At 42.0% G+C, this 14,187-nt stretch overlaps 1 long non-coding RNA gene and 2 other non-coding genes across 3 annotated transcripts in view; 2 read left to right on the top strand and 1 right to left on the bottom strand.

The window, feature by feature from the left end:
• The first annotated feature begins 586 nt into the window (after positions 1-586).
• TRNAG-CCC (transfer RNA glycine (anticodon CCC)) lies at positions 587-659 on the top strand. Its single transcript has one exon. It is a non-coding gene; the product is annotated as a tRNA-Gly (tRNA).
• A 5,594-nt stretch (positions 660-6,253) lies between these two features.
• The window catches only part of LOC112446482 (uncharacterized), a 43,512-nt gene continuing 35,578 nt past the window's right edge, over positions 6,254-14,187 (top strand). The window contains exons 1-2 of the long non-coding RNA XR_003034497.2: positions 6,254-6,711; positions 10,569-10,667. This is a non-coding gene — a long non-coding RNA (uncharacterized lncRNA). The remainder of the gene's footprint in view (positions 6,712-10,568; positions 10,668-14,187) is intronic.
• On the bottom strand, positions 13,936-14,069 carry LOC112446497 (small nucleolar RNA SNORA13). The gene has a single exon (XR_003034507.1). It is a non-coding gene; the product is annotated as a small nucleolar RNA SNORA13 (small nucleolar RNA).

A 14,187-nucleotide genomic window follows, 5' to 3' on the forward strand; every position in this document is an offset into this window, starting at 1 on the left:
TGTGAGTTATATCTCAATATGAAAAGTGACATACTTCGTAGAATATATTGGTCACAGAGACCAACCCTGATATGCGAGGGGAAGGGACACAGGGCATGCATTTGTGTCCACGCAGGGAGGCAGGGAGCATTTAGGACTCTTTTGGAGGCTGGCTATCACAAACAGCTTAAAAGATGTGTCCAATCACATTAACATGTTCTATGTCAAATACCTTCAACTGTATGCAGCTTCTAATGCTCCAACTCTTAACATTTGTGTACTTATGTCCTTTCCTTGGCCAGTTCTGGCTGTATTCCACAGCTCATTTTCTATCTAGGGTGTTCTACTTGAACAAAGGTGATATGACTTGGAAATCATTTTCTAACACAACATTATTTCTTATCGAGCTGTCTGCTGTCATGTATAACAGTTTCCACTTTTAAGAATCTCAACTATATTAACTGTAGATTCAGTATCTAGAGTCCTAATAGAAATCCTGTAGAGTTGCATATTACTGATGAGGAAACAAAGGCTTAGAAAGGTTGCATAATTTGCCCAAGCTTTTAGGCTAGTAAGTGGCAGAGCAAGAATTCTAAACCATATGATTTCCCTGGTGGTCCAGTGGTTAAGACTCTGTGTTCCCAATGCAGGGGGCCTGGGTTCGAACCCTGGTCAGGAAACTAGATCCCACATGCCTCAACTAAGAGTTCACATGCTGTAACTGAAGACCCTGCATGCCACAACTACCAAAAAAAAAAAAAAATCCACATGCCACAGCTAAGACCCAGTGCAGCCAAATAAATACATAAACAAATTTAAGATAACCATATGATAACAATCACCACAAAAGCTAACATATATTGAGTATTTACTGTATCCGGCTTTATTCCACATTCTTTCCATGGATTATCTCATTTAATCATCACAACAACCCGATGAGGTAGGTACCATGATTACTATCTTACAAATGAGAAACTGAGGCTCAGAGAGGTTAATTAACTTGCCCCAAAGTTACAGAGGTAACAAGTGGCAGAACAGAGCCTAGAATCTGGGCGTGTCTGATGCTGAATGCACCTCCATTTTTCCACACTGTCTCTCACGGTAAAGCAGAGCTGAGATGATGTCAGGGAGGGTTTCAGATTTTATTTATGTATTATTCATTAATTATGTACATATCCCTTATATCTTTGGTCCATAAAAATGTTCAAGTGGCCAGTGGGTCTGACGTCTCTTTCCGTGAGGGTATCACTAACTCATCTTTCTTGTGGAGAAAATAACTGACTCAGTTTTCCATGCAGGTCTTTCACAGAAAGACTGACTGAATTTTTCTGGACTCTGTCCCTGTATCTTTCTTTACATACTTGTTGAACTTTCTAATGATTTCTCCGTTTTGCTCTCATTATTATGGTGAACAAAACCTTTGAGACCCAATTCCACCAAAATGGTTTCCTCACCAACCACCTTGTCTGGAGAGAGATCTCCAGTTCCCAAAGCGGGTGCTGTGGCTCAGGTTAGTGCATTTGCTAAGGAGTCCCGTTCAGCTTGCTTTCTTTTGCTTCTTCTAAACGATGAATCACAGTATAAATTTAGGATCAACTTTTCTAGGAACTGGGCAACTCCTTCATCAAACACAAATGAAACATAAAAAACAGATTTTCTTGGAGGAAAAGGATACAGTTTCTGCATAGAATGAGAGGAGAGTTCCCTCAACAAGTGTCCACTTAGTAAAGAACTAGAGACTGAAACACATTTACACGAACACAGTTAATGAAAACTAAGCTTTAGGACCATCTCCACACAGAGCCCTTTCCAGGTCCCAGGAAGAGGTTTGGTACTGAGTTCAAATGGTCATATTTTTCTGTAAAATTTGCAAAATGTGGTATTTATTTTAACCACAGTCAGTTAAGGTTGCTATTCCTTCTTCAACTTTCTCTTGCTCACATACCTGCCTAGATCTGGTCCTTCTGGGTGGCCTCAGTATGATTTGGATCTGGCTAATGCCAAGTAGAGCTGGGGAAGCATTCAGTTTGGGGCTAATGTTAATAGACTATCTTGATGGGCAAGTGTGTGTTCAGTCATACCCAACTCTTTGCAGACCTGTGGACTGTAGCCCACCAAGCTCTTCTGTCCATGGGATTCTCCAGGCAAGAACACTGGAGTGGGTTGCCATGCCCTCCTCCAGGGGATCTTCCCAACCCTGAGATCAGACCTGCAACTCCTGCAGCTCCTGCACTGCAGATGGATTCTTTACCACTGAGCCACTGGGGAAGCCCATCTTTATAGGATTTGCAGTTATTTCTGTAGAATTAAATTACTTCCAGGTGCCCTCATGCTGGAATGGCTTCTAAGAATTAGAAGCTATCACCCACAGAGCCAACTCACCCAATTATAATGACATCAAAGTGTGGGCTAGTGGTTCTATTGGAATAGGAAAGTGTGCCCAGTACCAAAATTATGTTGGTTGTGGAAGAGCAAGATTTGGAATGTATGGAAACAGAAGCTAGTACACAGAGATTTCTTAGAATTGTTAGACATGTAAATTATAAGGGCAGGATTTGGTCTCATAGATGTCTGGTCAAAATAGGAGTACTATTTGATAATGTAGCATATTCACTAAACATTTTTCAGGGCTTCCCAGGTGGCACTAGTGGTAAAGAATCTGTCTGCCAATGCAGGAAACATAAGAGATGCAGGTTCGACCCTGGGTTGGGAAGATCCCCTGGAGGAGGACACGGCAACCCATTCCATATTCTCGCCTGGAAAACACCATGAACAGAGGAGCCTGGTGGGCTACAGTCCATGGGGTCACAAAGAGTCAGATAGGACTGAAGTGACTGAGCACGCACATAAGCAATCTTCAAATATATAGATGTATATATATAATATAAAATAACTATGTTATATAATAATATATATATAAAGCCATACTATAAGAAATATCTTTCTCTTTCTATAGAAAAATATCATAAAATCACTCTCATGTAAACAAGTGATTAAGAGTATACAGCCAGTTCAGTTCAGTCGCTCAGTCATGTCCAACTCTTTGCGAACCCATGAGCTTCAGCACGCCAGGCCTCCCTGTCTATTACCAACTCCCGGAGCCTACCCAGATTCATATCCATTGAGTCAGTGATGTCATCCAACCATCTCATGCTCTGTTGTCCCCTTTTCCTCCTGCCCTCAATCTTTCTCAGCATCAGGGTCTTTTCAAATGAGTCAGCTTTTTGCATCAGGTGGCCAAAGTATTGGAGTTTCAGCTTCAACATCAGTCCTTCCAATGAACACCCAGGACTGGTCTCCTGTAGGATGGATTGGTTGGATCTCCTTGCAGTCCAAGGGACTCTCAAGAGTCTTCTCCAACACCACAGTTCAAAAGCATCAATTCTTTGGTGCTCAGCCTTCTTTATAGTCCAACTCTCACATCCATACAGCCAAGATATGTACAAAACATAGAGGTTTTTCAGGCAATAAATCACTAAAAACACTGAATTAGATTTGTGATGTTTGTGGTATTTGTCATATTTTTATAATTTTTAAATTTACTGTGACTGTTTTATCACTTTAAATAAACATTCTCCTTCCTGCCTAATTTTATATTTGTAAAAATGTGTTCTCTGGCTCACAATAGACCTCCAAAATTACCTACATTTCGGGCCCCATGAGACCCACACAGGCCACTGATTAGAGATGTTCTCTCTGAAACCAGAGCAGAAGGGTGGCCAAAATATAACAAAGTTAAAATTTTGATTTAGTAATCTGAAATTTTATTCCTGGATTTCAGTTTTAGTTCTGTGAATTTCCTTTTTCACTCAGTTTTCTTGAGATATAGTTTACATATGGCAGAGATCTTAATTTTAATTACATTAAATTAGAGATCTTAATTTTATATACACTTGACAAGTGTATGTATGAGATAATAGAAAATACATATATTGGTCTCTGCCCCCAGTTCCTGGCACAGAGCTTTAAAACCCAAGTGATAAGTGTGCTTGGATCATCTTTTGTTCTATTGAGGTGACTATGGGTGAACTCCTGGCTGGCTCCTGGTGGGGGCTGGTTAGCAGAAAGACCAAGCCATGATTAAAAGCTTGGGATTTTAGCCCCAGTTAATAATTGATCATGTCTATGTAAGGAAGTCTCCAGAAAAATGTCAGTAGCACAGTGTGCATGGTGTTCAGAGAGCTTCCAGGTCCAAACACGTCCACACTGAGAGGGTAACACAATCTAACTCCATGAAGACAGAAGCTCCTGCCCTCAGGACCCTCCCGACCTCACCCTGGGTACCTCTTCATTTGGCTGCTCACCTGCATCCTTTATCACACACTTTAATAAATTGGTAAAGGTAAGTAAATGTTCCCTACATTCTGTGAGCTACTGTAGCAATCCATCAAACTGAGGAGGGGGTCATGGGACCCTCCAACTTAATAGCCACTTGAGACAGAAGTTGTGAGTAAAACCTGGGAACCTACTTCTGGCAATCGGCGTCTGAAGTCTTACCCTGTGGGTTCGGACAGTACCTCCAGGTAGACTGTGTCAGGACTGAGGACAGCCCAGTGTCACAGGGAACTTGCCCGGGGTAGGAAAAGCTCCCACACATTCAGTGACCAGAAACACTGGACGTGTGTTCTGTGTGGATGTGGTGGTAGTATATGAGTAAAGGAGACACACAGGAGAAGCTGAAAAGGGAAAGATGGGGGTTCTCCCTACACAGAAGGAGAACTGAGTTAGGTTTTTCTAACTCAGTGGAAACCCATGAAACTAACACCCAAATGAAGACATAAAACATTTTCATAACCCCTCCAAATTCTTTTGTGTCACTTTCCAGTAAATACGACCCTAGAGGCAACTGGTACTCTGATTTTTATCACCAGAGATGAGTTTGCTGTTGCGCAACTTCATATAAGTGGAACAGTGAAGTACTTATATGTTCGTTTCTGAGTGCTTGCTTAAGCATATGTTTCTGAGATTCATCCATGCTATAGCATGCATCCATCATCTCTTCCTTTTTATTGCTGAGTAGTTTTCCACTGTGAAGCTGTATCGCAATGTGTCCATTCTCCTGTTAAACATTAGGGTTATTTTCAGGTTTGGGATATTATGAATAAAGCTGCTACATATATTTGTGTATAAGTTATTTTGTGAAGATTGTCAATTCTCTTGGGAATGTACTTAGGAATGGGATTGCTGGATCCTATGATAGAAGAAGATGTATATATGTGAACATCCATGTACATATTGGGAAAGGGCATGGTAACGCACTCCAGTATTCTTGCCATGGACAGAGCAGCCTGGCAGGCTATAAGCAATAGACTTGCACAGAGTCGGACACAATAGAAGCAACTTAGCACTCACAACATGTGTGTATATATGTATATGTATATATATACATATATATACACACACCATTATTGAAAATAAGATGTTAAAGTCTCCAGATATTATTGTTGAATTGTATATTTCTCCCTTCAATTTTTCTTTCTATACTTTGTAATATGCACCTAACTGCCTCTACTGTTTCTAATGGAAAATCAGGCATTAATCTTATTGGATTCTCTTGAAAATGATGTCACTTTTTCTTGCTGCTGTCGATTTTTTTTCCTCATTATCTTTGACTTTCAGCATTTGTGTTTATTGTCCTAAGAGTTTGTCAAGCTTCGTGGACATACAGATTTTTGTGTACCAAATACGGGAAGTTTTCAGCCATTATTTCTCCTCCTTTCTCTCCTTTCCTTCCCTTTATGTGTATATTGTTATGCGTATTGGTGCCCTATGTTTCTTTGAGATTCTCTTCACTTTTCATCATTTTTCCTCTGTTCTTAGATTACATAATCTCTATAAATCTATTTTTTAAGTTGTTGACTCTATCTTTGCCCGCTCAAACGTAATGTTGAAGCTCTCTAGTGAGTTTTTCATTTCTGTTATACTTTTTGACTCCAGAATTTCCATTTGGTTCTTTTTGTATAGTTTCTGTCTCTTTATCTATTTTCTATTTTACGAGACATTGCCATCATTCCTTCCTTTGCTTCTTTAAGAATTGTTTCTGTAACCTCTTTAGGCATAGTTATAATGATTGCTCTGGAGTCTTTACCTGTTAAATTCAACAGTTGAGCCCCTGTTGCTGCTTCTTTCCTGTGTATGGTTACACTTCCCTGTCTCTCTGCATGTCTCATAATTAATTGTTAAAAGTGTACTATTTGTTGAAAGGTGTACATTTTGGACAATATATTGTAGCAACTCTGGATGCTGATCTCTTTCCATGCTGGGGCTTGTTGTTTTGGTCTGTTGATTTCAGCTGATTGGTCTGTTGTGTTCAGGGCCCCGGGGTACACATTGCTCCTCAGTCTGACCCAGTTAAATCAGGCCACTTTGCAGGTGGTGTTTTTGAGGCAGGTCTTTGAGGTTTGTTTTGACTTTAGAAGTGTTTTCCATCGTGGTCTCTTTCCCTGATTTTTTTTTTTTCTTTTCTGGCTAGGTGAGCTGGCCCACAGTTTAGCATGTCGCTCTAATGAAACTATCCACCTCCACTGAGTTGCTCACCAATGAAATCTCCATTGTTTTTGAGGGTGTTCTTTGTGTTGAATGTTCTCACATTGTTTCAGATAAAGTCGGTTCCCTTGAGAAGCTGAGAACTGAGATGCTCTCTAATCCTATAGACTGTCTCTCCTTCTGAGCAGAATCTCAGGAAACTGGCTTCTCTTGGAGAGACGTCCTGCTCTAGAGGCCGGGAGCTGGGTGAGTGGCTTGCCTCTCTCGGCATGGAACATCTGCTCCACGAGCAAGCTGGAGCAAGGGCAGTTGAGGCCTGATATTCGTCACTGGCTGACCTTGTGGTAGAGCCTCTACACTGATTGTGGGCTGGGTGGGGGAAGAGTGCCCTGATCTCTCAGCCACACTGCCCAGGAATTTAGCCTCTGCAGCTCCGCAGCTCTCACTACTGTCCACCAGCTCTCATCCACCATCGTGGGTGGATGGCACTGGGGCATGCGTTCTCCTCTCCATTCTTCTAGGCTAGCTCATGTGCTGAGCAGGTGTATTTGTGAACTCAGTAACAAAATACCATAGGCGAGGTGGCTTAAACAATGGAGAAGTATTTTCTCAGGTTCTAGAGGCTGGAAGTCTGAGAACAGAGTGCCAGCATGGTCAGGCTCTGGTGACCTCTCTTGCTGGCTTGTGGATGGCCAACTTCTCACTGCATCCTCTCATGTTGGAGAGAGAGATAGAAAGGAAGGGGCAAGCTCTCTGGTTTTCTGGTTTCTCTTTTTAAGGGTACTAATCCCATTATGAGGGCCCCACCCTCATGGCTTCATCTAAACCTAGTTATCTCCAGAGACCCCCCACCTCCAAATGTCATCACACCGAGGGTTAGGGTTTCAGCCTACGAATTTTGGGGGAATGTCCAAGCATTCGGTATGTATCAGCAGGTTTCAGTGGCTTTCAGAAGCAGAAAGCAGAGACTGTGGCATGCCCTTGAGGCAGAACCCTGATAGCATGATACATATAGTTGCTATATTGATTATGCTGTTAGATTTTCTACATAATTTTATTTTTTGCCCCATTGACCTGTGTCCTGTGTTGTACTAAAAGTGCTGTCTCCTAGTTTTAGTGTAGCTTTCTGTCTGTCTCTTGTATATTGTTAACTTTCTGATTTATAAAGGTAGTTGCTGTGCTGTTTATGTCGTATATATTCACAGCTGAAGTATTATCATTGTGAATTAAGCTCTTGCCATTATCAGGTATTCTTCCGTCTCATTTAATGCTTTTTGTCCAGATTCAGCATTTTCTGAGAACATGATCACAGCTCTCCTTTCTTTTCGCCTTATTTGCCTGCTGTACCTTTATGCATCTCCCTAGTTCTAGCCGTTCTGAATCAGGTTGATGTAGTTGTATCTCCTGAGCACAGAGAGGGGTTTTACTTTGTGAATCAATCTGAAAATCTTTTTAATAGGCAAGTTTCCATTTACATGCATTGAAATGAGCGACAGGCTTGATTTGCTATTAATATCTATTTTGACATTGGATTTACTGTGCATTTTGGTGGCTCCAATGGTAAGGAATCTGCCTGCAGTGCAGGAGACCTTGGTTCGATCCCTGGGTTGGGAAGATCCCCTGGAGAAGGGAATGGCAACCCAGTCCAGTGTCTTTGCCTGGACAAGCCCATGGACAGAGGAGCCTGGTGGGCTACAGTCCATAGGGTCCTAAAGAGTTGGACATGACTGGGTGACTAACACTTTCACTTACTTTTTGTTTTAACATGTTCCTTTCTCTGGGTATGGCTTCCCTGGTGGCTCAAATGGTAAAGAATCTGCCTGCAATGCAGGAGACATGGGTTCAATCCCTGGGTCAGGAAGATCCCCTGGAGAAGGAAATGGCAATCCACTCCAGTACTTTTGCCTGGAGAATTCCATGGACAGAGGTACAGTCTACGGTATTGCAAAGAGACAGACACGACTGAGCGACTAACACTTTTCTCTGTGTAGTATGTTTTCTTTTCTCACTAAAACTTTAAAAAATATATATTTATTTGGCTGTGCTGGGTCTTAGTTGCAGTCCATGGGATCTTCCGTCTTCACTGTGGCATGTGGGATGTGGGATTTTTAGTTGTGGCATGAGAACTCTTAGTTGCAGCATGTGGGATCTAGTTCCCAGGCCAGAGATCGAACCCAGGCCCCTTGCATTGGGAACCCAGAGTCTTAACTGCTGGCCCCCCAGGGAAGTCCCTCTGCCCAAGTTTTAGTAGCTGTGGGCTTCCCTCAGGCAACAAGGCATCACAGTGGAAAATTACCCAGTTCTGGTCTCTTCTCCTAAGCATCAACCCCGCTCCTTTCTGCTTCCTTTCGATTGTTCTCTAGTGCCCTCAAGTGGTTGTTTTTATATTTTGATAGGAATTCATAACTGTTATTTGAGGAGGATTGATCCAAACATATCCTTCCACCGTTATTGCAAGACTCTCATTTTTATATTATCTTGGGTTTTGTTTTGTGGTACTGGGGGTGTCTATTTCTGCTTGAGTTTTTGATCTGTGACTGGGTGGTTTTATATCTGCAAATGTTTAAGAATGTTTAATTTGGTTTGGTTATTGTACATATTTCTTTCTGCTTCATTTTGGAGGAGGATTTTTTTACTGGCTGAAATGTTATGATTTCTATTTTACATTACCTTTGTGTGTTGGCTTTGTGCGTTATCTGCCATTTGCCATTCATTTGAAATGTTCTGGTTTTTTCTTTGACTAGCAATAAGACAGGGATAAGGATTTCAGATAGGTTGCTATATTTCACAGTTCAAGAGCGCCCTCTTCTGTTGATTCAAAAAATTGTAGTTCCTTAACTAAGGCTTTTTCGGAGGTAGGTTAGAATATTCGATTTTGTTCTACTAGTTATTTTTAAAACTTTGCTTAACTTCCTGAGGAGCTAACAGTGTTTTATTTCTTGTCTGTGATGACTGCAAGAGTGTTCACCTAGAGAAAATTCAGTGAGCTGTATACTTATGTGTATATTTATATTTCAATATATACATGTCTATAAAAAGCTAAAATATACTTAAGTGTATAATTCTGCAAAGACTAATGTCAATAATGGTATTATGTTAGAGGAAATTATCCTCCATCTTCCATTTCTGTAATGACTTACCTACTACTTTTGTCCATTTGTTACTCTAAATTATACTTTGCACATATGTCTAAGTACACCTACTGACATCTTACAGATACTTGTTTTAAAATCACTGGATCCTCACTGCCAGTCTTTTCAAATTATATCTTTAGCTTTCATGAATTCTTTACCTTGATTCATCTTGCAGCTGGCTGAAGTACAACATGAAATAATTTTAGTGGAAAACAGCTTTCCTTCATAGTTTTAGCATTAAAACTAGCACAACCTTGAATATTTAAGACTGTCTTTCTATTGCTTCCAAGAGCTTATCTGACAATGTTTTATTTTCGGACATCCATACTGTGGTATGATATGAATTCAGCCCATGTTTAGAAAAATAAATGAAAGATTCTTTAAATTCTATAGTACTTTACAATTTTCAAAAGTTTCACACACCTGATTTCGTGTAACCCCATCGTAATCCTTTCCCCCGCTCCTATATTGGCCCTTCCCCGTCCCTCTCGCCACTGGTAACCATGGGCATCCCAGGTGGCTCAGTGGTAAAGAATCTGCCTGCCAATGCAGAAGATGCAATAGACCCGAGTTTGATACCTGGGTGAGAAGATCCCCTGGAGAAGGAAATGGCAACCCACTCCAGTATTCTAGCCTGGAAAATTCCACGGACAGGAGCCTGGTGGGCTATAGTCCATGAGGTCGCAAAGAGTCAGACATGCCTAAGCGGGCACACACACACAGGTAATTGCTGGTTTGTACTCTATATCGGTGAGTCAAAGGTAACACATTTTTAGAAATTCCATTGTCTAATTTTTTGTTGCTAGCATGTAGAAAGACAATTGATTTTTTAGTATTAATCTTGTATCTAGTGACCTTAGTGCATTTATTAATTATATAGTTTATTGGTTGATTCTTTTGAATTCTCTCTGTGTAGGATTGCTTCATCTCTAAATTTAAAATAAAATTCTATCGTCTGCTCTCCTGCAGGACTCCATTCCCCTGCTTTACTGTGAAACAGCAAGTGCCCTCAAAGGAAGGGCCTGAGGAAATGAGAAACCCTCCTTCACCGTGTTTCCCTTGTCTCAGGTATTGTCGCCCCTCAAATCCTGCCTGCGTTACATGTTCTCCAAATATTATAAACAGTTCTTAATGTACACTGTGCATCTTTTATAGTTGTTTATAGTAAGAGAATTCATCTGATACTAACTATTCCATCGTGATTGGATCAGAAGTGCAGCTTGCCTTTTGGCTTTGTTTATAATTGTATTTTCCACTTACTTGCTGCAATGTGGGAGACCTGGGTTCGATCCCTGGGTTGGGAAGATCCCCTGGAGAAGGGAAAGACTACCCACGCCAGTATTCTGGCCTGGAGAATTCCATGGACTGTATAATCCATGGGGTCATAGGATTTATTCTTTACCTTTAAATCTTAAGATTAACCAAGAAATGTATAGGTGTTGAATGCTTTTCATTAATCTATTGTTTCATGGGAATCTTTTTGATATGCAGTGGGGTCTTTACCTCAGTTCCATCAAATATTATTCTACTTATTTTGTGTATAAGTCAGTGAAAAGAGCCACAATCAAAGAGCCCTGTCTCATAGTTTCATTGTTAAACACAGACATCCACCTGCCTTTTCCCTCCTTGGATGGAAGAGTGAAGGGACAGCCCCTCCATATCGTGCCCTCCGTCAGACCCCTCTCTTCCCCGGAGAATTAACTTCTTAATCTCCTGCATCTTTGGTTCCTTCCCCACTGCTGAATCACCAGCAGCAAACAAGCGCACTCTAGTACCCTTCATCCTAAAAGAAAGAAAACTGGCCTTCACCATGCGTCTCCGCCAAGTCCATCGTGCCTCCCCTTCAGAGGGAAACTTACCAAAATTCCCTTCATTCTCTTTTGTCATTTTCTTCCATTTTCTCCTCAGCCCGCCTCCCCTGCACCCACCCCCATCACACAGAACTCTGTTGAAACTTCCCTTGTCAAAGCTGCCAGTCGGCTCCTTTGTCAACTCCTATAATCGCTTCATGTCTCATTCAATTTCTCAACAACATTCAAAACACACTTTCTTCTTTTGGCTTCTGTGACCACATACAGGCCAGGTTTTTCTCCTATCTTTACATTTTTTATCCTATGTATATTCTCTCTGGATGATCTAATTTAGTCCTTTGAGTTAAATATATTTGTATACTAGTGACTTCCAAATATATACATCTTTGGCTCAGGTGTTCCCTTGAGAGATGAGATTGAATCTCTAGTCACTTGTTTAACATGTGCACACAGCTGTCTAAAACCAATACAGAGAGAAATAGTCTCCATTCCTGTCTTCATGCCTGTTAATCCTTGATTTGCTTCCATTTCAGTACATGGCCCTATCATATATTCACTTGTTCAACCCAGAACGGTGATCATCTGCAATCCACCCCTTCGCCTCAACTCTTATTTCCCACTTTTCTGTAAGTCACATCAGGTACACCTGCAAAATGCATTCCAAAAAATTCTACTTCTGTTTTGCCTGTAATCGGTGACGTTCAAGTCACCACCATCTCACCATTACTGCTTCTCTAACTGGGCTCTGTGGTTCCACCCTTGCCCTCAACAGTACCTCCTCCATACACCACCAGAATTACCCCCCTTTAAAATGTGATGTATATCTTATCATCCTCCTAAACCCACCAGTGGCTGCCTTGTAATAAAGTCCAAGCTCTGCCCCGCTGTCTATAATTTATACATGCTTCAGCCCCTGCCCAGCCACAAAGAACCAGAGAGCAATCCCATTATGGACACAGAAGGCAGCAACTCTCTTAGCTTTCACACTTCTTATCATACCATTTGTTTACACAATACTTGTCTACTTATGAAATATAAAGAATGAACATTATTACATCAGGGTCAGGGAAGTGATGTCAGCATCATGGGAGCATAAAACATTCCTCATTTTATCCCCTTTTTAAAACAACAAAATAGACATCCATCCACAAACAAAGGCACCTTTGTGGGAGTTGCAGGATCCAGGAGGCCCACCTACCTGTACACCCAGTATACAGGTGTACCTGTATACACCCAGGCAGACAGATTTCAGTATAGACAGCAAAACGAGGGGAGCCAGTGAACCTGCCCAAATCCCACTCTTGCTGTGATTGGGAAAAAAGAAAAAAACAAAAACACCTGGAGAATGCTGACCTGGAGAGATACTCGTGCATGAGACAGAATTTGCAGAAGTCCAGCCGTCCTGAGGCGAGATTCCAGCACGCCATTCTAGAAACAACAAAAAACAAAACACAGCAGACCAAACACAGTTTGGTCACAGCAGAGGGGGTGGTAAGAGAAGCTTTCCTAGTGTCCCCCCGCCAAGGAAGCACTGTGCCAGGCTGATGTAACCAGTGGTGGCACCCTCTCCCCAGGGGGAAGGAGAGTTGGGAGTGAGTAGCCAGCTATTCCAGTTGTGTGGGACAAACCCGGTTCTCTCCAGCAGCACCCAGGGTCCTGAGGTGGGTCTTTCATGACTGGAGGTGGGGAAAGGAGCAGAGAAGGGAAGGCTTTCCTGCTGATGGCACTCAGCAGGAAGGGCAGCCACAAATCCCTCGGAGTACCACCTGTGCATCTCCCTACTAGATCCATGGGCCAGTGTTAAACCCACATCTCAACCTAGTCTGTGGCATCTCCACGTGTGCGCTTCACAGTGCAGCTGTGAAAGCAAGCTCCTGTAGACACAAAGCACGCTAAGACAGGCTACACAGTGTGGGCAAGGGAGAAGCCACCAAGTGGAGCTGTAGCACCACCTGCTGGAAAACCAGAGAGCGTTCCAGGAACCTGCCTGGTGACATGTAAGAATCAAGCAGTTCAGTCGCTCAGTCGTGTCTGACTGCGACCCCATGGACTGCAGCACGCCAGGCCTCCCCGTCCTTCACCAACTCCTGGAGTTTACTCAAACTCATGTCCATGGAGTCGGTAATGCCATCCAACCATCTCATCCTCTGTCATCCCCTTCTCCTGCCTTCAATCTTTCCCAGCATCAGGGTCTTTTCCAATGAGTCAGTTCTTTGCATCAGGTGGCCAAAGTACTGGAGTTTCAGCTTCAGCATCAATCCTCCAATGGATATTCAGGACTGATCTCCTCTAGGATGGACTGGTTGGATCTCCTTGCAGTCCAAGGGCCTTTCAGGAGTCCTCTCCAACACCACAGTTCAAAAGCATCAATTCTTCCGCGCTCAGCCTTCTTCACAGTCCAACTCTCACATCCATATGTGACCACTGGAAAAACCATAGCTTTGTCTAGATGGACCTTTGTTGACAAAGTAATGTCTCTGCCTTTTAATATGTTTAATATGCTGTCTAGGTTGCCTTTTTTTAAAATCTATTACTTATGCAGCTCCTACACCAAAGATTTCAAATAGAAGGGCAGAAAAGGCTGCAAAAGTGTTTGGTTTATGCCTTTTTTGACACCACAGTCACCGATTTCCAAAAGTGAACAGGCAGCACAAAGGCTGCATGTTCATATTTTCTATTTCTTTCTGATTCAGTCTGGGGAGATTGTACATTTCTAGGAATTTGTTCATTTATTTAGGTTTTCAATTTTGTTGATGTATAATTAATAATAATCTCTT

This window comes from Bos taurus, chromosome 4 (assembly GCF_002263795.3).
Source record: "Bos taurus isolate L1 Dominette 01449 registration number 42190680 breed Hereford chromosome 4, ARS-UCD2.0, whole genome shotgun sequence".
Taxonomy (NCBI): domain Eukaryota; kingdom Metazoa; phylum Chordata; class Mammalia; order Artiodactyla; family Bovidae; genus Bos; species Bos taurus.